Source organism: Hyaena hyaena, unplaced genomic scaffold (assembly GCF_003009895.1).
Source record: "Hyaena hyaena isolate Hyena2069 unplaced genomic scaffold, ASM300989v1 scaffold_1580, whole genome shotgun sequence".
In the NCBI taxonomy this organism is placed as follows: domain Eukaryota; kingdom Metazoa; phylum Chordata; class Mammalia; order Carnivora; family Hyaenidae; genus Hyaena; species Hyaena hyaena.
This window is the reverse complement of record NW_024082205.1, coordinates 164,509-189,070: the sequence shown is the minus strand read 5'-3', so window position 1 is coordinate 189,070 and position 24,562 is coordinate 164,509. Positions and strand designations below refer to the sequence as shown.

The window sequence follows — 24,562 nt, the reverse complement described above, 5'->3', positions numbered from 1 at the left end:
CAAAAATCTAACAACCTTGGTCAGTGAGCCTGTAAATATTTTGTGTGAAAATAAATACTTTTTTAATGCACAGTGGATTTTTAGAGTTACACATTGTCTTGAGGCAAGTGTAGAGTGATCTGAATTCAGACTCCTCAAAATTAACATATTTCAAACTCTGATAACCATGATTGTGTGGGTCTCCTTTTAATCGAATATGTGTATGAAATTCATTACTCAAAAAATCTACATATGTATTTTATTATTTGTTTTTGTGCATCTTAGACATAATATTTATAAATGTTGATATAATATGTCTTTTAGTGAAGATTTTCCACTAGTTTTTCAGGATGAGATATACTAGAGTTATATATTTTGGGAGAATTCTTTCTGCAGAAATTAAGAATCAGTATCATTACATTATATGGAAGGGACGTCTTATCATCACGAGTTATGCCTGCTGAGGTTGACCATGATCACCTGGCGATAGAGGTATTTGTCAAATTTCTCCATTACAATATTAATATTTTTGTCATTCTTCCTACTGTACTTCTTGGAAGGAAGTCACAGGTGCAGGCTACACTTAAGGAATGGGAAGGATCAAGGAGTTACTCCATAGTCTTGAAGTAGCTACAATAATTCCAATTATCATATTCTAATATTCTAATAATTTTAATTATTTGGAATTCTTCTCTGCATATTTGTCCACATTTACTTATTCTATCATTTACTTGAATCAATATGGAGAATTGGAAGACTCAAAATTGTTTTTTGAGAGGATTTTTTAGAATAGTGAAAATAGTCTGTATCATATTATAATGATGGATACATGTCATTATATTTTTCTCCAGAGCCAGAGAAGGTACAACACTAAGAATGAATCCAAAGGTAAACTATGGACTTTTGGTGATGATGGTGTGTCAATGTAGGTTTATTAGTTGTAACAAACATACTACCCTGGTGGGGGGTGTTGATTATGAGGGAGTCTATCCATGTGAGGGAACAGTGGGTATATGAGAAATCTCTGGATCTTCTGCTCAGTTTCGGTGTAAGCCTAAAACTGTTCTACAAAAAATTTAGTCATATATGTGTCTATCTAGATAAATTTTCCTTTTTATCTATCATAGAACATGCAGTTAGTGTTGTCTAAGAACTCATTACAAAATCCCCAAACCTCATAGATTTTCTCTTCTGTTGTCTTCCGATAGTTTTGTGTTTTACATTTTGCATTCAGGTCTATGATCCATTTTGAGTTAACTTTTCCGAAGGAGGTAAGCTTTGTGTCTCAGTTCACTTTGGAGTGGGGATTATATAGACATCCATCGAATAGCCTTTGTTCCTTTTTTTTAATATCAGTTGAATATATTTGTGTGGGTCGATTTTCTTTGATCTGTGTCTCTTCTTTTCCAAATACTATATTGTCTTGATAACTATAGCTTCATAAGTATGGAAATCTGGTTGTATCAGTCCTTGAACTGTTTTTCTTTAGTTTTGTGTTGGCTATACTAAGCCTTTCCATAAACTTAGAATCAGTATATTCATATTTACTTAAAAATTTTTTAACGTTTATTTTTGAGGGAGGGAAAGAGAGAGAGAGAGACAGAGAGAGAGACAGAGAGAGAGAGAGAGAGAGAGATCAGGGGAGGGGCAGAGAGATAGGGAGACAGAATCTGAAGAGGATCCAGGCTCTAAGCTGTCAGCACAGAGCCTAACATGGGGGCTCAAACTCACCAACCATGAGATCATGACCTAGCCAAAGTCAGATGCTTAACCGACTGAGCCACCCAGGTATCCTGTGTTTATTCATATTTAAGAATGTCTTGTGAGGGCTTTGGTATTGCATCGAATCTATAGATGAAGTTCTCAGGAAAATGTGACATTTAACAATTTGAGTCTTCCAATCCATAAACATGGAATGATTCTATTTATTTAGATCTTTTTTTTTTTTTTTACAAATAGTTTATTGTCAAATTAGTTTCTACATAACACTCAGTGCTCATCCCCATAAGTGTCCTCCTCTATGCCCATCCCCCCTCCCCCCACATCCATCAGTCCTCAGTTTTTGTCAGCATTCAAGAGTCTCTCATGGTTTGCCTCTCTCCCTTTCCCCCACCATTTCCCCCCTTCTTCTCCCCCTTGGTCCTCCATCAAGTACCTCCTAATCCTCCTATACGTGCAAACATATGATATTTGTCCTTCTCTGCCTGACTTATTTCGCTCAGCATAACACCCTCAAGGTCCATCCATGTTGCTACACATGGCCAGATTTTATTTTTTCTCATTGCCATGTAGTATTCCATGGTATAGATAAACCACATCTTCCGGATCCATTCATCTGTTGATGGACACTTAGGCTCTTTCCATGTTTTGGCTATTGTGGAGAGTGCTGCTATGAACATTGGGGTACATGTGCTCCTATGCCTCAGCATTTCTGTATCCCTTGGGTAAATTCCTAGCAGTGCTATTGCTGGGTCCTAGGGGAGTTCTATTGTTAGTTTCCTGAGGAACCTCCACACTGTTTTCCAGATCATTTTTAATTAATTGCCTAAGAGTTCTGTACTTTTCTACATGTATATCATGTACATTTTTAAATTAGATTTAAATGTAAGTTTTATTGGTGTGCTATTGTAAGTGGTGTGTTTTTGAACTTCAAAATCCAATTGTTCATCACCAGGATACAGGAAAGCAATTAAGTTTTGTATATAAACCTTATATCCTGCCATCTTGCTATACTTGCCTATTAGCTCCAACAGCTTTGTGTTAATACTTTGAGATTTTTCTATATAGAAAAAATTTCATCAGCCTATAAGGACTGCTTTATATATTCCTTTTTATTTACTTTTCTTGTGTATTGCACCAGGGAAGGCTTTTGGCATAACGTTGAATAAGAGGGTATATTCTTGATGCCAATCTTGCTTGCTGTCTCAAGCCATTACGCAAGATGTTAGTTGTGGGATTTTTCCAAGTTGAGAAACATCCAATATATATTCACCCATTTGAAGTGTGCAATTCAACAGCTTTTAGTATATGCACAGAATCTGCAGCTATCATAGCATCAATCTTAAGACCTTTCTATCATCTCTTAAAGAAAACCTATACCCTTTAGTTTTCACCTCACATGCTTCTTTTGCCCCAGCTCTAAGAAACTAGTAGTCTATTTTCTTTTTTCATATATTTGTCAAATATCAACATTTCATACACATGGAATCAGATAATACGCGTTTTGTAACTTAATTGTTTGCTTACCATTATGTTTTAAAGTTCATACGTGTAGTATCCTGTATCCATAATTTATTCATTTTGGGGGCCAAATAGTGTTCGATTGCATGGATATAGCATATTCTGTTTATTGATTCATCATTTGATGGACATTTAAAGTTGTTGCCCACATATTAGCTATTATACTGCTGTGATGAATATTTGTGTGCAAGTTTTCTTGGATATATAATTTTATTGGGTATATTGCTAGAGTACAATTTCCAGGGGGGGAAATTGTAACTATTTTTAATTTTCTGGGAAACATAGAGCTTTATTAAATGACTGCACTATTTTATATTACCACCAGCAGTTTATGAGAGTTCCAATTTCACCACGTTCTCATCAACCGTTGTCTCATTTTTATGATGACATCCACCCTACTGGGTGTGAAGAGGTATCTCATTGTGAAATTGATTTTAATTTCCCTAACCAAAAATATTGCACATCTTCTCATGTGCTTATTGGCCATATGTATATCTTCTTTAGAGAAATGTCTATTCAAATCATTTGTCCATTTTAATTGTTTTGTTGTTGTTTGGTTTTTTATTATTGGGTTGTAAGAATTCTTTATATATTTTGGACAAACATTATTTATCAAGTATATGATGTGCAAATATTTTCTCTCATTCTATGTGTTATCTTTCCACTACCTTGATAGTGTCATTTTAAGCACAACAATTTTTAATATCTAATCCATTTTTCTTGAGTTGGCTGTGCTTCTGGTATCACAGCCAAAATTGTTGACAAATACAAGGTCATAAAGTTTTACCCCTAAGATTTTTATCATTTTGGCTCTAACATTTCCATCTCTATATCTACAGTTATGTTTTTGTTTGCAAGTCTATTTGTCTAATATTGGTGCAGCCACTCCACCTTTATTATATGCATAAAATGTATTTTTCTCCATCCTTTTAATTGGATCATTGTTTTTCAGTCTGACCATCTCTGGTTTTACTGGGTTCTTTATTCCATTCATATTTAATATTACTAATATATCTGTCACTGATCCTTTTGTTTTCTATATGTGCCATATCTTATTTTTTCCTACTTGTTGTTTACTCCTTTCTTTTGTATTAAGTGAAAATTAATGTAACATTTGTAATTCCATAATTTTTCCCCTGTATTATATTGAGTTATTCTTTTCTCTAGTGGTTGTTCTTGGGCTTGTCATATAACTTTAACTTAGCAAAATTTAGCTTTGTTCTTTGTACTATATATTAAGCTAATTACAGTGAGATAAAGAAAGGTTATTCCTATTTGGTCCAAATTCTCTTTCCTTAATTTGGAGAGATAAAATGTATAATATGTATAATTATGCTACATCTTACATATGTCACATACTCAACAATACAGCATAATTATTACCTTTGTAATTTTATGTCTTTTGGAAAGGTGAGAGAAGAAAGGGAAGTAAGCTTATATTTACAGGCTTTCTCATATCACTCTTCTTAGTTTTATTCCTATTTCTATTCATTCTTTCTGTGGCTTCAAGATACCATTTGAACCATTTCCTTAGTCCTGTAGATCTTTGCTCCTGCCCTAGTCCCTGGTACCGTTATTGGCAAATAATTACATTTTTGTATGCTATAGGCTAAACAATATAATTACACACACACATTGTTTTATACATTGTTTAAATTATAAACATACATTGTTTTATTGCTTTTCAAATCACTTAAGAGAAAAAAGTAAAGAAATATGCATTCATACTGCTTTTAAATTTATAAAATTACCTTCACCGATGCTCTTTTTCTTCCTCTGGCTTCCAGTTACTGCCTGGGTTACTTACTTTCAGCCTGAAGAATGCCCTTCAGTATTTCTTGAAAGCTGAACATTTATTTCTTTTTATGTTTTATTTTTCGATAATAGCATTTGTATTTTTCTATCATAGTTTATTGTCAAGTTGGATTCCATATAACACCCAGTGCTCATCCCAACAAGTGTCCTCCTCAATGCCATCACCCCCTTCCCCTCTCACCCCCCATCAGCCCTCCGTTTATTCTCAGTATTCAACAGTCTCTCTCTCTCTCTCTCTCAAAAAAAAAAAAAGAGTCTTTCATGGTTTGCCTCCCTCCCTCTCCCCAACTGTTTTTCCCCTTCTCCTCCCCCATGGTCCTCCATTAAGTTTCTCCTAATCCTCATATAAGTGGAAGCATATGGTATCTGTCTTTCTCTGTCTGACTTATTTCACTCAGCATAACACCCTCAAGATCCATCCACATTGCTACAAATGGCCAGATTTGATTCTTTCTCATTGCCATGTAGTATTCCATCGTATAGATAAACCACATCTTCTTGAACTATTCGTCAGTTGATGGACACTTAGGCTCTTTCCATGATTTGGCTATTGTTAAAAGTGCTGTTATGAACATTGGAGTACATGTGCCCCTATGTATCAGCACTTCTGTATCCGTTGGGTAAATTCCTAGCAACGCTATTACTGGGTCATAGAGGAGTTCTATTGTCTTTTTTTTTTTTTGAGGAAGCTCCACACTGTTTTCCAGAGGGGCTGCACCAGTTTACATTTCCACCAACAGTGTAGAACAGTGCTCATTTCTCTACATCTTCACCACCATCTATAGTCTCCTGATTTGCTCATTTTCACCACTCTTACCGGTGTGAGGTGGTATCTCAGTGTGGTTTTTATTTGTATTCCCCTAATAATAAGGGATGCTGAGCATTGTTTCATGTCTGTTGGCCATCTGGATGTTCTCTTTGGAGAAGTGTCTGTTCATGTCTTCTGCCCATTTCTCCACTGGATTACATGGTTTTCAAGTGCGGAGTTTGGTGAGTTCCTTACAGATTTTGGATACTAGTCCTTTATCTGATATGTCATTTCCAACTATCTTTTCACATTCTGTCGATTGCCTGTTAGTTTTATTGATTATTTCCCTTACCATGCAGAAGTTTTTTATCTTGATGAGGTTCCAATAGTTCATTGTTTCTCTTGATTCCCTTGCCTTTGGGGATGTGTCAAGTAAGAAATTGTTGCGATTGAGGTCAAGGAGGTTGTTTCCTGATTTCTCCTCTAGGGTTTTGATAGTTTCTTGTCTCACATTCAGGTCCTTTATCCATTTTCAGTTTATTTTTGTGTATGGTGTGAGACAGTGATCCAGTTTCATTCTTCTGCATGTTGCTGTCCAGTTCTCCCAGCACCATCTGCTAAAGAGGCTGTCTTTTTTCCATTGAATACTCTTTCCTGCTTTGTCAAAGATTAGTTGGCCATACACTTGTGGGTCCAATTCCGAGTTCTCTATTCTGTTCCATTGGTCTATGTGTCCATTTTTTGCCAATACCATACTGTCTTGTTAATTACAGCTTTGTAGTAGAGGCTAAAGTCTGGGATGGTGATGCCTCCCATTTTGGTTTTCTTCTTCCCGCTTTGGCTATTTGGGGTGTTCTGAGATTCCATACACATTTTAGGATAGTTTTTTTCTAGCTTTGAGAAGAATGCTGGTGCAATTTTGATTGGGATTGCATTGAATGTGTAGAGTGCTTCGGGTAGTAATGACATTTTAACTGTATTTCTTCTTCCAATCCATGAGCATGGAATGTTTTTCCATTTCTTAGTGTCTTCTTCAATTTCCTTCATAAGTTTTCTATAGTGTTCATCATACAGATCTCTTATATCTTTGGTTACATTTATTCCTAGGTATTTTGTGTTTTTTTGTGCAATTGTGAATGGGATCAGTTTCTTGATTTCTCTTTCTGTTGCTTCATTGTTGGTGTATAAAAATCATCCGATTTCTGTACGTTGATTTTGTACCCTGCAACTTGGCTGAATTCTTGGATCAGTTCTAATAGGCTTCTGGTGGAGTCTGTCAGGATTTTCTATGTAGAGTATCATGTCGTTTGTGAAAAGTGAGAGTCTGACTTCTTCTTTGCCAATTCTGATGCCTTTAATTTCCTTTTGTTGTCTGATGGCTGATTCTAGGACTTCCAGCACTATGTTAAACAACAGTGGTGAGAGTGGACATCCCTGTCGTGTTCCTGATTTCTGGTGGAAAGCTCTCAGTTTTTCCCCTTTGATGATGATGTTAGCTGAGGGCTTCTCATAGATGGCTTTTATGATGTTTAAGTAAGTTCCTTCTATCCCGACTTTCTCTAGAGTCTTTATTAAGAAGTGATGCTGTATTTTGTCAAATGCTTTTTCTGCATCTATCTACAGGATCATATGGTTTTTATCTTTTCTTTTTTTGATGTGTTGTGTCATATTGATTGATTTGCGAATATTGAACCAGCCCTGTAACCCAGGAATGAATCCCACTTGATCATGGTGGATATTTCTTTTGATGTGCTGTTGGATTCAATTTGTAAGTATCTTGTTGAGGATTTTTGCATCCGTATTTATCAAGGATATTGTCCTGTAGTTCGCTTTTTTTTTTTTTTTTTTTTGTACTGGGTCTCTGGCTTGGGAATCAAGGTGATGCTGGCTTCATAAAATGAGTCCGGAAGTTTTCCTTCCATTTCTATTTTTTTGGGAATAGCTTGGAAAGAATGGGTATTAACTCTGATTTAAATGTCTGGTAGCATTCCCCAGGGAAGTCATTTGGCCTTGGGCTCTTATTTGTTGGGAGATTATTGATAACTGATTCAATTTCTTCAGTAGTTATGAGTCTGTTCAGATTTTCTATCTCTTCCCGTGTGATTTTTGGTAGTTTGTGTGTGTTTAGGAATTTGTCCACTACTTCTAAACTGTCCAGTTTGTTGGCATACAATTTTTCATAGTATTCCCTGATGATTGCTTGTATTTCTGAGGGACAGATTGTAATAAATCCATTTTCATTCATGATTTTGTCTATTTGAGTGCTTTCTCTTTTCTTTTTGAGAAGCCTGGATAGAGGTTTGTCAATTTTGTTGATTTTTTTCAAAAAAAACAACTCTTTGTTTTATTGATCTGTTCAACTGTGTTTTTGGTTTCTATATTGCTTATTTCTGCCGTGATTTTTATTATTTCTCTTCTCCTACTGGGTTTGGAGTGCTCTTGTTGCTCTGCTTCTAGTTCCTTTAGGTGTGCTGTTAGATTTTGTATTTGTGCTTTTTCTGATTTCTTGATATAGGCTTGAAGTGCTATGTACTTTCCTCTTAGGGCTGCCTTTGCCACATCCCAAAGAGTTTGGATAGTTGTATTTTCATTTTCATTTGTTTCCATATATTTTTAAATTTCTTTTATAATTGCCTGATTGGCCCTTTCATTCTTTAGTAGGGTGTTCTTTAACCTCCATGTTCTTCTTGCAATATTAAATTTTTTTTACTATATGGGTATGTCTTTATTTTACTTTTATTATTAACATACAGCTTGCTGAAGATAAGATTTGCTGTGGACTTAATTGTATCTCCCTCACATTTATATATTAAAGCCTTATTAACTTCCACTATGACTGTTTCTGGAGATTAAGTCTTTCGGAGGTAATTAAGGTTGAATGAGGTCATAAAGTGGGACCTTAATTCCAAAGGACTGCTGACCTTCTTTTGTAAGAAAAGGAAGAATTATCTCTTGCTTTTTTCTTTTCATACATGCAATAGGGAAAACTTATGTGAAAACTTATTGAGGCGAGGACCATCTAGAAGCCAAAAAGTGAACCTTCCCCAGAAACTGAATTAGCCAGAGCCTTGATCTTGGACTTCTGGCCTCTAGAACTGTGAGAAAACAAATCTCTGTTCTTTAAGCCACTCAGTCCTTAGAACACTGTTAGAGTTTCCCTAGAAGACTAATACAGACTTCTTAGCCCCAGTTTTCTTTGTCTTTTTCTTCTCTTCCTTTGAACACTTTGAATATGGTATCTTACTGCTTTCTTCATCCATTATTTATGATAAGCGAAAAACAGTGTTTTTGAAGCTTCCGTCTAAGACATGATGACTTACTCTTTTTTTTGTTGTTGCTTTTAAGATATTCTCTGTCATTGGTTTTCATTATTTTTATTAATGATACTAGTTTTCGATCTTTTTGTGTTTCTCCTACTTCGAGTTTTTCAAACTTCTTCAAAGTATAAAGTTTTTCTTCAAATCTGGGAAGTTTTTAGCCATAATTTTTTGAGTGTTTCATCAGCTCCTTTCTGTGTGCCCTTTACTGGCACTCACATTCATTGTTTCTATGTCAGTGTGATTCACAGGGCCCAACTTTTTGCTGAGATTGTTTATTTTACTCCTTTTTAATCTCTGTTCAGATTTCATAATCTGTGTCAATCCATCTTTAAGTTTGGTAATGTTTAAACTTTAGTTTAAATCTACTGTTGACTTCCTCAGTGAATTTTAATTTCAGATATGGGAGACTTTCCATTTGGAGATATATATATATATATGATATATATATATATATATGAGAGGCAAGAATGGAGCTTACAGAATCCTGAACACACACACACACACACACACACACACACAGACATATCTGTTTCTCTTTATTGGTGTTTTCTATTTTTTAATGTTTATTTATTTTTTAGAGAGAGAGAGCAAGTTGGGGAGGGGCAGAGAGAGAGAGGAGGACGGAGAATCTGAAGCATGTTCTGCATTGACAGCAGACAGCTTGATGCCAAGCTTGAACCCACAAACTGTGATATCATGAGCTGAGCCAAAGTCAGATGTTCAACCAACTGAGCCACCCGGGTGCCCTAATGTTCTCTATTTGATGAGCTATTATCATCATACTTCCTTTTCCTTTTTAAAGTATGGTTTCTTTTACTTCTTTGAACATGTTCCTAATGGCTACTCTGAAGTGTTTGTCTGTTACATCCCCCATCTATCAGTTCTCATGGGCAATTTCTGTTGCATGCTTACCCCTCAGGTATGTGTTTCACTTCCCATCTTCTCTGTATGTCTCATAATATTTTGTAAGGGATTGGACTTTTTAGACAATATATTGCACCAATTCTGGGTACGTTCTCCACTCCCCCACTCCAAAACTGGTTATTGTTAATTGTTTGCTGGCTCAATCAATTGATCACATGCTTTCATAAAGTCTGATTCTTCCCTGCTGTGTGAAAGGGGTGCATACAGCTACTTGGAGGGTGCAGCCTTGGGCTTGCATAAGTTAACTTGAGATGACACTGATATTTGTAGGAGTTTCTTTGCTTCTCTATTTTCCTGATAAGCTCCATTCATTTGGCAAGATTATTGCTCTTTTGTTTCCAGGAATGCCCTAATGTATTTTGTTCCATGGAATGAACCAACTAAATTAGAGCTCAGTTTTTGAAGCTACTGTTTAAGATTTGTTCTGGCCTCAGGACAGTTCTTCTCCTTCAGCTTTCCTTTCTCTGATTCTCTGTGCTAACCTAGATAGTTTTTGGTTTACCTTATGTCTCTAATGTACCTACTGATTTCTTCCTAAATTGCCTTTCACTACAACCTCTCACGTTTCTGATGTCATCTTAGGCTTGATTTTGCAAAAACCCTTGCAAATGAAATCAGTTCTTTTGGAGAAATCTTTGGCCTACCTCCCCCCCCCCCCCAACCCGGGCACAATCTTGGAGCCATGGCTCTAGAACTGATAATAAGTATAGTGGCAAGCTTCTCTCTGATGAAACCCATGCTGCATGAGCTAGGTACTCAGGAGTCTGTGTGTTCAAGATTCTGTAAGCTCCATTCTTGCCTCTCCCAGAGCCTCTCCTTTACAAATAAACTTGTGCTACATTCAAAGTGGAGCCTGCGTCCAATTAGTGGGAGGTGGGCAGAAAGGGAGCCTTTACCTCTCAACTCCACTCACCTGGAATTTAGCCTCTGCAAGAAATTACTAGGGCAGAATGAGAATTGCTGTTGTCCTGTGCCTCCAGGGAAGATATTGCAGCCTTCTGCCCTACAGATCAGGGGAGAAGGTCTGTGTTCTAGACTATATCCATTTTCAGTGGAGTTTCTGTCATATGGGCTGGAAGGGAGGGGGGAGAGAGGGAGTGAAGCTTGATTTATATGGCATAGACTCTCCCTCTTCCTAGTGGGTTTTAGGAAATTTTCTTGAATAAATGTTTCTTCATTTGCTGCATGATCATAGGACCATTAGTAGAGAGCATAAGTGGTTGTTTTCTAAAATAGTTTCCAATAGTCTTACTGGGATCATACCTCCAGAATATCTCATGTTGTCATACAGGAAGTCTAGATCCTGAATTTTGGATTTTTTCTTTTTTTTCCTTTTTTTTTTTTTTTTACACTGATCTATATGATCCAATTGTTTTTCTTTTTTAGTTTTTTTTTTTGACATAGTTGATCCTATTGGTTAGTTTTTGAATGTTGAATGAGACTTGAATAAATAAATCCTCTTTATTCTTTCTTGACACTGTATACATTGTATAAATATTTTTTTATAATGTTGAATTAAATTTTCTAATATTTTTTGGGGAATTTTTTATCCATGTTCATAACAGATATTGGTCGATTATTTTCTTTATTATAATGGCTTTATATGGTTTTAGTAATAGAGTAATTCATACCCCATAAAAGACATTAGAAAGTGACCCTCTGCCTTTCTTTTTTCTTTTCCTGGAAAGGATCACATAGGATTTGGCATTATTTCTTCTTAAAACACTCAATAAAATTCACCAGTGAAACTTAAGCCTTGTTGCTTTCTTTGGGGAGATCATTAATATTGATTCAATTAATAGAATTGATATTGGTCTACTCAAACTATTGATTTTGATTGTAAATTTTCAGAGTTGTCTCTTTAAAGGGATTAATAACATCCATCTAAGTTATAGAATTTTGGGAATAGACATTCATAATATTATCTTTCTTTTCTTGTCTATGAGGTCAAGTGATGACTTTTCTTTCTAAGATTGCTACTATGACCTTTTTTTTTCTTCTTGGTCAGCCTAAGTGCTTTCAATTTTTTGATCTTTCCAAAGGAGGCTTTAGTTTTGTCGCTTTTGTTTTCATGCTTTCAATTTATTTGTTTTTGGATCTATTTTTTTATTATATTTTTCTTCTACTTGTTTTATTCTTAAATTCTTCATTCTATAGTCTTTTAAGGTGGAAGCTTAAGTAACTGATTTTAGATCTTTCTTCTTTATATACCTGTTTTCATTGCTATACGTATTTCTCTCTAAGTACTGTATCCCACAGATCTTAATAGGCTGTTTTCTTCATTTTTGTTTAAGTTCAGTATATTTTAACTTCCCCTCCAACTTCCTTTTGACCCATATATAGTTCAGAATTGTATTTACTGGCTATCTTTTCTGTGCCTGATGTCTGGTTTAGTTAATTGTGTTACAATATGAAGTCATACTTTAGATGATGTCCAGCTTTTGTAATTTGTTAGTTTTTTTTTTTTTTTTGAGAGAGCCTAGAATGTGAATGTTACATGTGAGTAGGGAAGGAATGTGTATTCTATTGTTGGGGACATATTCCATCCATGTCAGTTAGATCAGTCTGATTAGTAATATTCTTAAGCTCTAATAGTTCTTAGTGATTTTTTTGCTTTGCTTGATCTATCAGGCTTTAAGCTCTCCCCTTGGCCCTTTCTGGGCAACCTGATATGAAGAAAGCCTGGATGCTCCCTCATTTGTTACTTGTGGGAGATTAAACCACCAAGATCCTGACTGTGTGTAGGACCCCACACCCTCACACACCCCTAAACACAGTGAACACTCTGAGTTGGCCTCCTTTCCTTGCTCTTTCAAGCAAGTTTTGAACTTGTATGGGAGGCTATCCTCAAATAGCTCCACAGGTAAATAATAAATGTTTTCTGACTGATAAGAAGCTATTAGGAATGGTATGTGGCCTGTCTCCACTTCTTGCTGCCAACCTCATGCTTGAGTTTTGCTGCACTGAGCTATACTTGTTAAGTTCCATAGAAATGTTCTTATATACTTCTCTGACCTAAGTTGTAAGTTTCAATATTCGGTGTTGGAAGGACAGTCATACAGATTTGGGGCCTTTCTTCATGGCTTTGGGTTATGCTTCTCAGTCTGGAAATATCAGCCTGTATTTAGAATAAAACTGGTTGACAATAGTTTTGGGGGGAAAGAGTCTCACCTGTGACCAAATTCATAGTGTGTCTCAACCAAATTTTGGTCTCTGTTCTGTAAAGGATTCAAAGGCTTGTACTTTAGGCAAGATATGGGCACATCAGTTGGTCACTCAGACAGCAGTCACTAATGAATTTTTAAAAATAGAAAGAAGATAAATGCAGTCATTGTCTTGAATGCTGAGGTCTGTACATCTAAGAGCACAAGGCTCACCATGACCCATAAGTATACGTCTGCTGCTGCTATCTATGCTTCCGTTACAACGAAGATCTTGATCCTCAGGATTATGGAGAAAAGCACTCATCACCTGTGCAGCACAGTGAAGAGGTTAATTCAAAGCTGACAAAGCTCAGCTTCAATCCTACAAGCATCCGTTGCCCTGGGAAAGGCCACAAACCCTGGAGATGCAAATTTGAGGCTCTCTAGAGAAAGAAGCTCATGTATATGAGCAAGATAGAGAGGAATTTGTCTGAAGCATATCCAGTAACAACAATTTTAAAAAAAGGAAAGATAAAAGAAAAATAGAAAATTGGGTATAGAGAAGGAAACAACAAAAACACACAAAACAGAGGTCCACAATTTGACCCAATCCAAAATTTACTAAAGTAATAGAATAACAAAACATAAAGGGCCACTGGCTGACTTTGTGTCTCAACAGCTTAACTTTTTTTTTTTTTTTAATATGGAAGGCTTCATGAATTTTCTGTCATCTGTGTGCAGGGCTATGCCATTCTTCTCTGAGTCCTTCCAATTTTAATATATGTGCTGCTGAAGCAAGCACTCAACAACTTTGGATCTGAATTAAGTTTAATATCTGCAAAAGGTACCCACTGGCAAATCTTCATTGTTTTAATCTTTATGGTCTGGGCTCAAATTACAGACATACTTGGAGATTCCACATGTTATACAAGGTATTCCCTGTACTCTTAAAAGACTTATACAGTATAAAATAAAGTACAAATAGATATACCTCAGCTTAACCATCAAAGCTATGGTCTTGCCTAAATTATGCATGACCGGAGAATCCATTACACTGAAGTACTTCAGAATGGGCATTACTGTTATCCACTGAGTAGTAAGTTAAAATTAAGTTGGTATTTGAAATTTTCAAGTTGTCTTGATAAAATAGGACCCCAAAGACATCCCCTAGTTAACATATTATGACTCAATGTAAATTAAAACAGGGATTACAAGGATTAAAACCCACTGTTCAGGATTTATTTATTTTTTTTTTTTGGATTTATTTTTTTAAAGCTAATTATCCTTATGGCTTCTTCATTCAGTCCAATTTAGCCTATTCTTAAACATAGAAAGAAAAAAGTAGCTCCCCAAAGTAGATTACTACAACCTTAATGCTATTGCCCCCATTGAAACCTCCATGCACAATATTATTGAAATTATGGACTCTATCTACTCGGCAACTGGTAATCTCTCTAAAAATCTCATATTAGATTTGGCTAATATATTCTGTTCAATGTTCTTTTAACAATCTCACAGCTGAAGTTTTCTTTCAACTCTGAAGAGACACCACATAGCCTCACCTGTCTGACCATGGGGTACTTCCAAGCCTTGACATCACATAGTCTTTGGAGACAACAACTTAACTTCCCTCAACTTTGCCCAGGAGCACAGGCATGACATCACACTCATTATATCCTCTTTCAGGGACATTCATTTAGCACATTCATTCAGGACATATAACCACTCACAGAGGAACTCACAAAAAAACAGGGATCTATATTAGGCCTTATGAACTTAGGTAAATCTCTAAACATTACTTGGTAAATAAAGGATTGCTTCATATTTACCATATTTGAGAAACAGCTGTTGATCTTTCAGTACTCACAACATTAAAAAACGTCCAACTTTTCAGCTATTTTGGCTTCTGAAAACAACACTTCCAAATTTTACTTAAGTCCCTATATGCTTTACTTGCAAATAAGCCCTCCTTTACTGGGGACGCTACAACAAAAAGCCTTAGAATCTGTCTCAATTGCAATAGAATAGTCATTCCCACTAATGCCTCCTCCTCCTCCCTAGCAAGAGGTTCCTTCAATGAGGAGGCTTTAGCAACCTCCCCTCTGGAACACATGGTAGCCATTAGTTAACCATGAGTTGAATGTGAGCTTCTGATGCAAGAACCTGCTTGTGCCAATAGTGGGGAATCGCTAGCAACAAATTGCTTTTCTCAAAACAGAGCCTGTAACCCTCTGTACCCAACTGCCTGTTATGATTTGGTCATTAAAGTAGCATCCTTATAGCTAAGAATAGCCGCCAAAGTCTTTATGAAGGATGGAGCCAAACTTGGGTCTTCTTGGGCCCTTTGCTATTAACCTATCTTCAAGCTAACTGCTTCTTTCCTTGGTCTTGTCCAGTTGAGTGATGGGACCATCAAAGGCATTCTTTATTTCTGTTAGTGGTTTTGATTTCAAGCACTTCCTTTTGATTACTTTTTTGAATTTCCTTGTATTTGTTGTTTTTACCCATTTTTAACTGATGTCTATTTTCCCCTCAGAGTCCTTAAGATATTGTCCTAGTAGTTTAAATCTGCTGCTTGATGATTCCATCACCTATGGCACACCCAACTCTGTTTCTAAATTTGTCTCGTTATACACTGATTTTCTTGCCATATGGCATATTGTTTTGGGTAATCAGAATTGACTTAAATATGTCTTTGGTGCAAGGATTTATAATAATACATCCAGAATTTGGACTGTGTTTAATGTTTGCTGGGGGTATATGTGCCAAAGACTTCAAGTTTTTCTACTTTCCTCATTTGTTTTTCCGTTCTTGATTTTGAGGTCTTTATGTACCTGTTCTCCAAGATAGTCTTCTCTTGAGCTCCTTCAGATACATTCCTGTTGGTGTGGTGGTAAGGTATCAAGGAGGAGAAGTATTCTATAACCTTGTGATCTAATATCAGGCTTATAGTGGACATGTGTCTCTGGACTATGACCTTCACAAATGTTTCTACAATGCTAAAGGGGTGTTTGTTTGTTTCACTTTTTTAGTAGTATAGAATGACTAGAAGAAGCTGAAGTGGGAGGCGGGCCTCTTCCTCAGTTGGGATAAGGTTCTGGTAAAATCTCCACCCACTCCCAGAGTGTTTCTTTTGGTTGCAAAGAATACTCTGGGGTCATTTTTACAATGATTATTCTTCCTTTGCCTTCCCAAACCCACAAGGAGACCTTTCTTGGCTCTTACCGTGAGAGCCTGATATGGCTCCTGGAGCATGTGAGGGTTCCCCTAAGACTACAACCACTGATAGTTTCTCATTCTCAAGCTAGTCTACAATCTACCTCCATACATTAGTCAAAGTTATGATCCTCTCAGTTTATAGTTTTAGTGGCTCTGCTGTCCATGAGTAGACCTCAGATATGATTCTCTAGATCTGCCAGATTTACTCCAGATTTTAGTCAAATTTTACAGTCTCCGTTCTCTGTTGGGTCAGTGAAAAATTATTGGTTTGATGTTGCCCAGCTTTTCCTTATTGTATGTGGGGGTTAGTGACTTCCACACTTTTTATGTGTCAGAACTGAACCTGGAAAGCTGGAATAATTGTTTACTTTCTTCTAATCACTTCTTGTTTCATTCTTGATACATTTTCAACCATTTCCTCACTGAAATGGGTCTCTCTTCTAGAGAGCCTCTTATCTTTTTAAGTCTCTGGCTCAGGTTGTTAGTCAATTATTTCCACAGAACTTTTCCTTCAACAGAATGATGTGATTGAAATCAGGATAGATTCTGTACAAGAGAGAGATAAAGAAAGAAAATTTCTGTCATTGGGGCACCTGAGTGGCTCAGTAGGTTAAGCATCCGACTTCCACTCAGGTCACGATCTCACAGTTCATGAGTTTGAGTCCCGCATTGGGCTCTGTGCTGACAGCTCAGAGCCTGGAACCTGCTTCATTCTGTGTCTTCTCTCTCTCTGCCCCTCCCCTGCCCCGTCTGTCTCTCTCTGTCTCTCAAAAATAAATAAACATTAAAAAAAAGAAAATTTCTGTCATTGTATCAGCTGTTTCAGAAAATATGAAAATAAAAAAGTTTACATTCATATATCTCTGTGATTTGGACTACTATTTGATTTTTGAGGAAGATTTCCCAGTTTCAAATTTCAACTGTACTGTTTTTATTTTTTTACTTATTATAGAATGTGTTTACAATATATTCCCCTAATATGTAAATTAAATGAATAATAGTACCTATTTCACACTCATGTTATAGGAGGTAATGTAGATCAAATGCTTGACACACTATTAGCACATAGTAATCCCTCAAGACATACTATGTATTCCTCACAGTTCTCTTCTCTTTCTCTTCTCTCTCTTTCTTTCCCTCTGATGCATTAAGGCAATATCACCAACATTAACCAGCCATATATCCTTCTACATTTTCTTTCTTGCTAACACAAACATATACAAGTATTTAAAGTCATACTTGTGGGAGTTTAACTAACTATTCTATTGTGACTTGTTATCATAAATCTGGTGAATTGATTCATCCAAATGACTCTTTTAGCAAAGGAATATCCATTATTATTATTTAGTGTAGTGTAGGCCTAGGGAAGAGGTATGTGTGCCCAACACTTCAGGAAAATAGTGAGATGTGCAAGCAAAATCTTTCCACGTTTTATATAATGCTTTATAGAGTATGAACACTCACACCTATATTAATGTATTCAATTATTATATGGCCATGAATAAAAAATAGTATATTCATTTTATAGATGTGATTGAGGACGTCAAGTGGTCAATCTACTCTTCAAAACTACAGAAAATCCCCATATCTAAGGAATGTTTTACTAGATCTTATGGGAGGAAATCACAGAGAACGATATTAAGTGTGAGCCTTTACTCAGACTTCTGCAGCACAAAAACACTGACAAAGAAAGCCTACAGATTGCATTTTAGGAAGAATGGTCATTTGAAATTTATATACTATTGGGAATAGTTTACCAGAAATAATTCTTTGGAGACACTTTAGTGGCTCAGTGGGTTAAGCCTCTGACTTGGCTAAGGTCATGTTGGTTCGTGGGTTTGAACCTTGCCTCAAGTTCCATGCTGACAGCTGGGAGCCTGGAGCCTACTTCAGGTTCTCTCTCCCTCTCTCTCTCTCTCTGCCCCTCTCCCATTTGTGCATGCATGCACGCCTTCTCTCTCAAAAATAAATAAACATTAAAAAAATAGTTCTTGGAAGAGGGGGACATTGTCTTGTGTTTTACCAGCCATGTCTTGGGCAGCTTGGTTGAGCAAGAACGATTCAAAGGGACAGTTAGGAGTTAAAATATATGAAAGTTACAGTAGAAAATTTTCACTTCTTAAGTGTTCCTCAGAGTCCATCAACTTGGTCAACAGGGAGGTTGACTCTTATAGTTTGATCACATCTGTATTTTCAGAACTCCAGATCTATCCAACTCATGTAGAATATAGTCTCAGATAATTAGTGATTGTGACATTAGGGCTGTTGCAACTTTTTTTCTTTTTGGTGAATATCAATAATTTCTTGAGTAAATGGCTGCATTGAAACCTCTAAAGATTCTAAATAAACCCACAATATATATCAGTTGCAAGTATTAAAATAAGATTCATCAGAAGAGCTTTGATTTTTTTTTTTAACCAAGATCTTGCTCATCTGAGATTAGAGGAGATTCCATCCCAAACTCAAGTCTGGAGAAATATATATATTTCTCCTGAGAGTCTCATAATCTTCTTTTACTTTCTTGGTTGTGTTAAAAAATAAGGTGATAGGGGAGTGACACATGGGTGGCTCTGACTACCTTGGCTCAGGCCATGATCTCATGGGCTCATGAGTTCAAGCTCTGTATCAGACTTTTTGTTATCAGCGCAAAGCCTCCTGTCCCTCTCTGTCTCTGCCCCTCACCCATTCATTCTCTCTAGATAAATAAATAAACCCAGAGAATAAGATGATAGGAGAAAGTTAAGAATTCTCTTTAGCAATCAAAACCTTAAATTAATAAGCAAAAATACTGCCATGCAAATGAAGCAAAAAGACAAAAAAATAATGTAGGATATTGAGTTTATGAGTCTTGGTCAAAAAGTTTTAGATTGAATCTAATCACATCTCCCAGTCTCTTGTTCTTGACACTACCTGTTTCAGGAGCCTCTCAAGGTATTTGTACCTTTGGATCTCTCTTTACAGTGAAAATATAGGAAGTGGATATACAATGTCATTTTACCTGGAGACATGAAACTTAGGGGAACTTAACTGAAGTTTCATTTCATACCATACCTTGTAAGGTCCTTTCAAAAAAAGTTCAAGAGTAATCTTACAGTGGTGTCATTTCCATTAAACCATGTCTGGGATAAAAATCACACACAAATTCTTGTAGCTCTTCAGTCTGAAAGATTATATATATATATATATATATATATATATATATATATATATATCTTACAAACTTTAGCACATTGTTTTAAACCTTGCAGCTTCTAGCCATATTGACCTTCTACATGATGGAGTTGAGGACGGGGTGAGATTCCCACTTTTGTGAACATCCAGTTTCTAGCTTAAATTGGGATAATCTATAAGTTCATGTTGAAGTGTATTCACTGAAATTAAGTTGTTGTCAGTTTAGAACAGACTGTTATAATTTTAAGATTTTACTTAATCCCCATAGTAATCACAAGAAAATATTTTTAGAATATACTCAAAAGGATATTAGAATAATATCAAATCATGTGACTAAAACAATCAATAAAGCAAAAAAATCAATAAATCAATAAAGTAGGGGATAAAATGAAGGAGAAATAAAAGCTATAAAACAAAATGATTAACAAAATGGCAATAGGAAGTCTTCTCCTACTAGTAATTACTTTAAATATAAATGGATTAAGCTTCCCAATCAAAAGAGGTAGAAAGGCTGAAAAGATTATAAAAAAGATCTAGCTATATGCTGTTGAGAAAAGATTCATTTTAGTTCTAAAAATATAGATGAGCTGAAAGTGAAGGAGTAGAAAAAGATATTTCACATAAAAGGTAACTATATAGGAACGAAACATTGATGGAATTGAATGGGGAAATAGATAACAGCACAATAATAACAGGAGATTTCAGTTCTTCACTTTCAATAATGACTAGAATAACCTGACGAAAGATTGAAAAGGAAATAGAGAATTTCCACACTGTAGAACAATTGAACCTAACACACGATGTACAGAACACTTGACCCAACAAGGTTCTTCTCAAGTGCATGTGAATGTTCTCCAGTAGAGAGTGCATGTGAGGCCACAGACTAGTCTTAACAAATTTAAAATAATTGAAGTTTGAGAAGTATCTTTTCTGATCACAGTGGAATGAAACTAGAAATCAATAGCAGAAGGCAAACTGAAAAATCCAAATATAGTGGTAATTAAGCTATTCACTCTTAAACAATAAATCATTCAAAAAAATGAGAGATTAGAAAATAACTTGAGAGAATTGAAAACAAAAACACATTCCTATGGCAGGTAGCAAATGTAGTGTTGAGAGTGAAGTTTATAACTGTACATATATTTAAAAAAATATATCCAATCAGCAACTCAACTTTATACTCCAAGGAACTAGAACAAGGAGAAAAAAAATACACCAAAACTAGCAGCGAAAGGCAATAATAAAGATGAGAGTAGAATGAAAAATGAAATAAGACAGAATGGATATATAAATAAATTAATGGGTGGATTTGTGATTAAATGAATTCATAAATGAACTAGAGAATATAAAAACAATAAAAAATCAACAAAATGAACTTTTCTTGAGAAGATCAAGAAAAATGACAAATCCTTAGCTATATTAAAAAATAGTGAGACTCAAATAACTAAAATTGAAAATGAAAGAGGTAACATTACAATAAATGTCACAGAAATAATATAATAGTTGGGTAACCTACAAGAAATGAATAAATTCCTAGAAACAAACAACCTTCTAAGACTTAATCATGAAGAAACAGAAAAGCTAAACAGACCAATAACTAGTAAGACAATTGAATCAGTAATCAAAAACGTCCCAACAAAGAAAAGTCCGGTAACAGACTGCTTCACTGGTGAATTTTCCCAAGCATTTAAAGAATAATTAACAATTCTCTTCATAGTCTTTTAAAATCTGAAAGGGGAGGAAACACTCCCAAATACATTCTGTGAGGCCAGCATTGCTCTGATATAAAAAGCAGACATAAACAACACAAGGAAAGAAAACTATAGACCAATATCCTTGATGAATATTGGTGCAGAAATTCTCAAAAAAATACTAGAAAATGGAATTCAACAGACATTAAAACTTTCATACACCATAAAAAAGTGGGATTTATTGTGGAGTTAAAGCATGGTTCAGTATATAAAAATCAATTAATTTTTTTTTTTGTAGACACATAACCCAATTTTTATTTTTATTTTTTTTATTTTTTATTTTTTTTACAAATAGTTTATTGTCAAATTAGTTTCCACATAACATTCAGTGCTCATCCCCACAAGTGCCCTGATGGATGTGGGGGGGAGGAGGGATGGCCAATTTTTATTTATTTTTTATTTTTTAAATTTTTTAAATAGTTTATTGTCAAATTAGTTTCCACATAACACTCAGTGCTCATCCCCAAAGTGCCCTCCTCCATGCCCATCCCCCCTCCCCCCCACATCCATCAGTCCTCAGTTTTTGTCAGCATTCAAGAGTCTCTCATGGTTTGCCTCTCTCCCTTTCCCCCACCATTTCCGCCCTTTTTCTACCCCTTGTTCCTCTGTCAAGTTCCTCCTAATAAAAATCAATTAATTTAATACATCATGTTGACAAAATGAAAGAAAACAGAGTTGAACCTTAAGGACATTATGCCACATGAAGTAAGTATGAAAAAAACCCAAATATTGTATGATTCCACCTGTACCAAGTATCTAAAGTAGTAAAATTTATATAAATATAAAGTAAAATAGTGTATACCATGGTCTAGAGAAGGGGAAATAGGAATTGTCTTTTAATGGGCATAGAGTTTCAGTTTTGCAAGACGAAAGTTCTGGAGATCTGATTCTTTGCACAATAATGTGAATATATTTAACACTATTGAATTGCATCTTTAAAAATGGGAAATATAGTAAGTTATGTTGTGTGGGAGTTTTCCTTACACAATTTAAAATAAATAAAAGAAGACAGTCTTCGTGACTTTGTGACTTAGTATAGGCGAAAGACTTAGGTGCATTAGTTTTTGTCAGAAAGTATAGAAAAGGCAGTCAGTTCAGTAAGGCTGGTAATCCAACATTAATATTATTTTATGAGAACAAGGAGTTATCTAAGTTTTCCTTGAGAATTGGCTGGAAAAAGTCAAGAATATTTCCCAATCTTTGATGTTTCATATCGCATGATGTCATGGATTACATAATATACTTGAGTCTGCCAAATTGAAGTTTATCTCAACACTTTGTTTTCCCTGTATGCCAACACTGTCGGCGAATGATAGAGATCTTTTCATTTCCAGTTGTGACTGACATATTTGTGACAATAAGAGAGTGTTACTATAAATACTTAGTTATATTGTTGATTTTCCTAAGTGGATGAAAATAAATATTGTGACATGGGCAACGAACATACTAAAGAATATCTAGCATATATTAATCACTGTAAAATAAGCAATTGTGTTAGAGATTGATGATAGGCTGGTACTAAGATTAGGGAACACAGCAACAGACATATGGATACACGGTATTATTAATGGTTTTAGATGTTGCATAAATTGGAGGCCTTATCCATTTATCTTTCAAATTTAAAGAACAAGGATATTACAAGGGCTAAAAGAAATGATAACTAGTCCCCTTAGGAGGACTATAAATCATAGTCCTTTGATGACTTCAGCTTTTCGTGGATATTGGACCAGTTACAGTAAAGGTGTGGCCAGATTGATCAAAACTGTAAGATACACCCTCCTTCATATGTCACCCATCTGAACTGTTATTTGTGTGGAGAATATTGGGGAGAGTTCAAAGACTAAGATGTCAGTAGAGGAAGCATAGGTAGTAGGCAGTCGATTTGTGCCATCATCAAATTGTAGGCTGGACTTTTACAAAGTAAATATGGTCTATAATTAATAGTGGCAGCCTGATTATGAAGTAGTTCTCATCTTAACAAAGTCACTAGAATTAATTCACTAAGCAGAAAAGAATGTTTTAACTACGGAGAGAATCCAGGGAGATGGGAACTGACTGAAACACACTCAGAATCTGAGAAGTGTTTGAGATTCCTGCTACTGAAAGTCTTAATTGTTTGACAGAAGAAATGATAGAAAAAGGAATATGGTACTGAATGTAACTGATATTAGGCAGAAATGAAATATTTTTGGCGGCTGTAACTGTATGTCAGTTTCACTCTTTTGCATTAAAGGCAATGCAGATGCGTGGAGTTGGTGCTTTCTTGGAGGTATATATATTTTTTCAGATTGTCCCTTTTCATTTTAGTTACTACTTTCCAAGCTAAAGCAAGAGAAACTTTTTACTAGTGTCCTTTTTCCTTATGATATTGACAGGTATCTTTACCTAGACTAGACATAGGGTGTCATTGTTCTTGATATTATTTATACTATTAATATGAAGATCTATTACTTTGATTTATAATTTTTCTTTTAATGAAACATAGTACCTTAAAAGGACTCTGCCACATTAGGCCTAACACCATCAACAAAGAAGGGCATTTACAATGTCATCTCTCTAATCGAGACCAAACTATTCTCTGACAGAGTTAGAAAGTGGTGTCTAAAGTCTGGATTGATTTGTATTTCCTGTTTACATGACTAAATTTCAAATTTCAATAACTACACATCAGGTTTAGAACATATTATGGACCCAATAAAACCTCTCATGACTATATACAGTTAATCTCCTTTGTTGCAGCCAGCCATAAGCAATATCTACTTTATGTCCTTACAAATCTCCCTTTTCTGGACAATTCATATGGACAGAATCATACAATACGTTGCCTTTTGTGTCTGGATTTTTTGTACTTAGCATAATGTGTTTGAGATTCATCCCTGACATGAGAATTTGTATTCATTCCATCTTATAGTTAAGTACTATTCCACTGAATACTGCACTTTGTCTGTACATGCAGTGCTTTATGGACATTTAGCCTGCTTCCAGTATGGGGCTATTATGAATAATGCTATAAATGTTCATGTGACGTTCTTCGTGTTGTGTGGAATTGCTTTGTTGCATGGTAGTTTCATATTTAACTTTTTGAGGAACTGTCACATTTTTTCCTAAGTGGCAGCACTCTTTCACAATGCCATCAACAATGTACAAGCTTTCTCATGTGTCCATACCCTCATCAACAGTCGTTGTTATTTATCTTATAATATTTACTTTAGTGGATATGAAATGGTATCTCATTGGGCTTTTAGTTTGCAT

The 24,562-nt window shown here is 35.5% G+C and overlaps 1 non-coding gene across 1 annotated transcript; it reads right to left on the bottom strand.

Annotated features, from left to right (window-relative positions):
- Positions 1 to 13,866: 13,866 nt before the first annotated feature.
- LOC120226042 lies at positions 13,867 to 13,971 on the bottom strand. The gene has a single exon (XR_005526928.1). It is a non-coding gene; the product is annotated as a U6 spliceosomal RNA (small nuclear RNA).
- Positions 13,972 to 24,562: the final 10,591 nt, after the last annotated feature.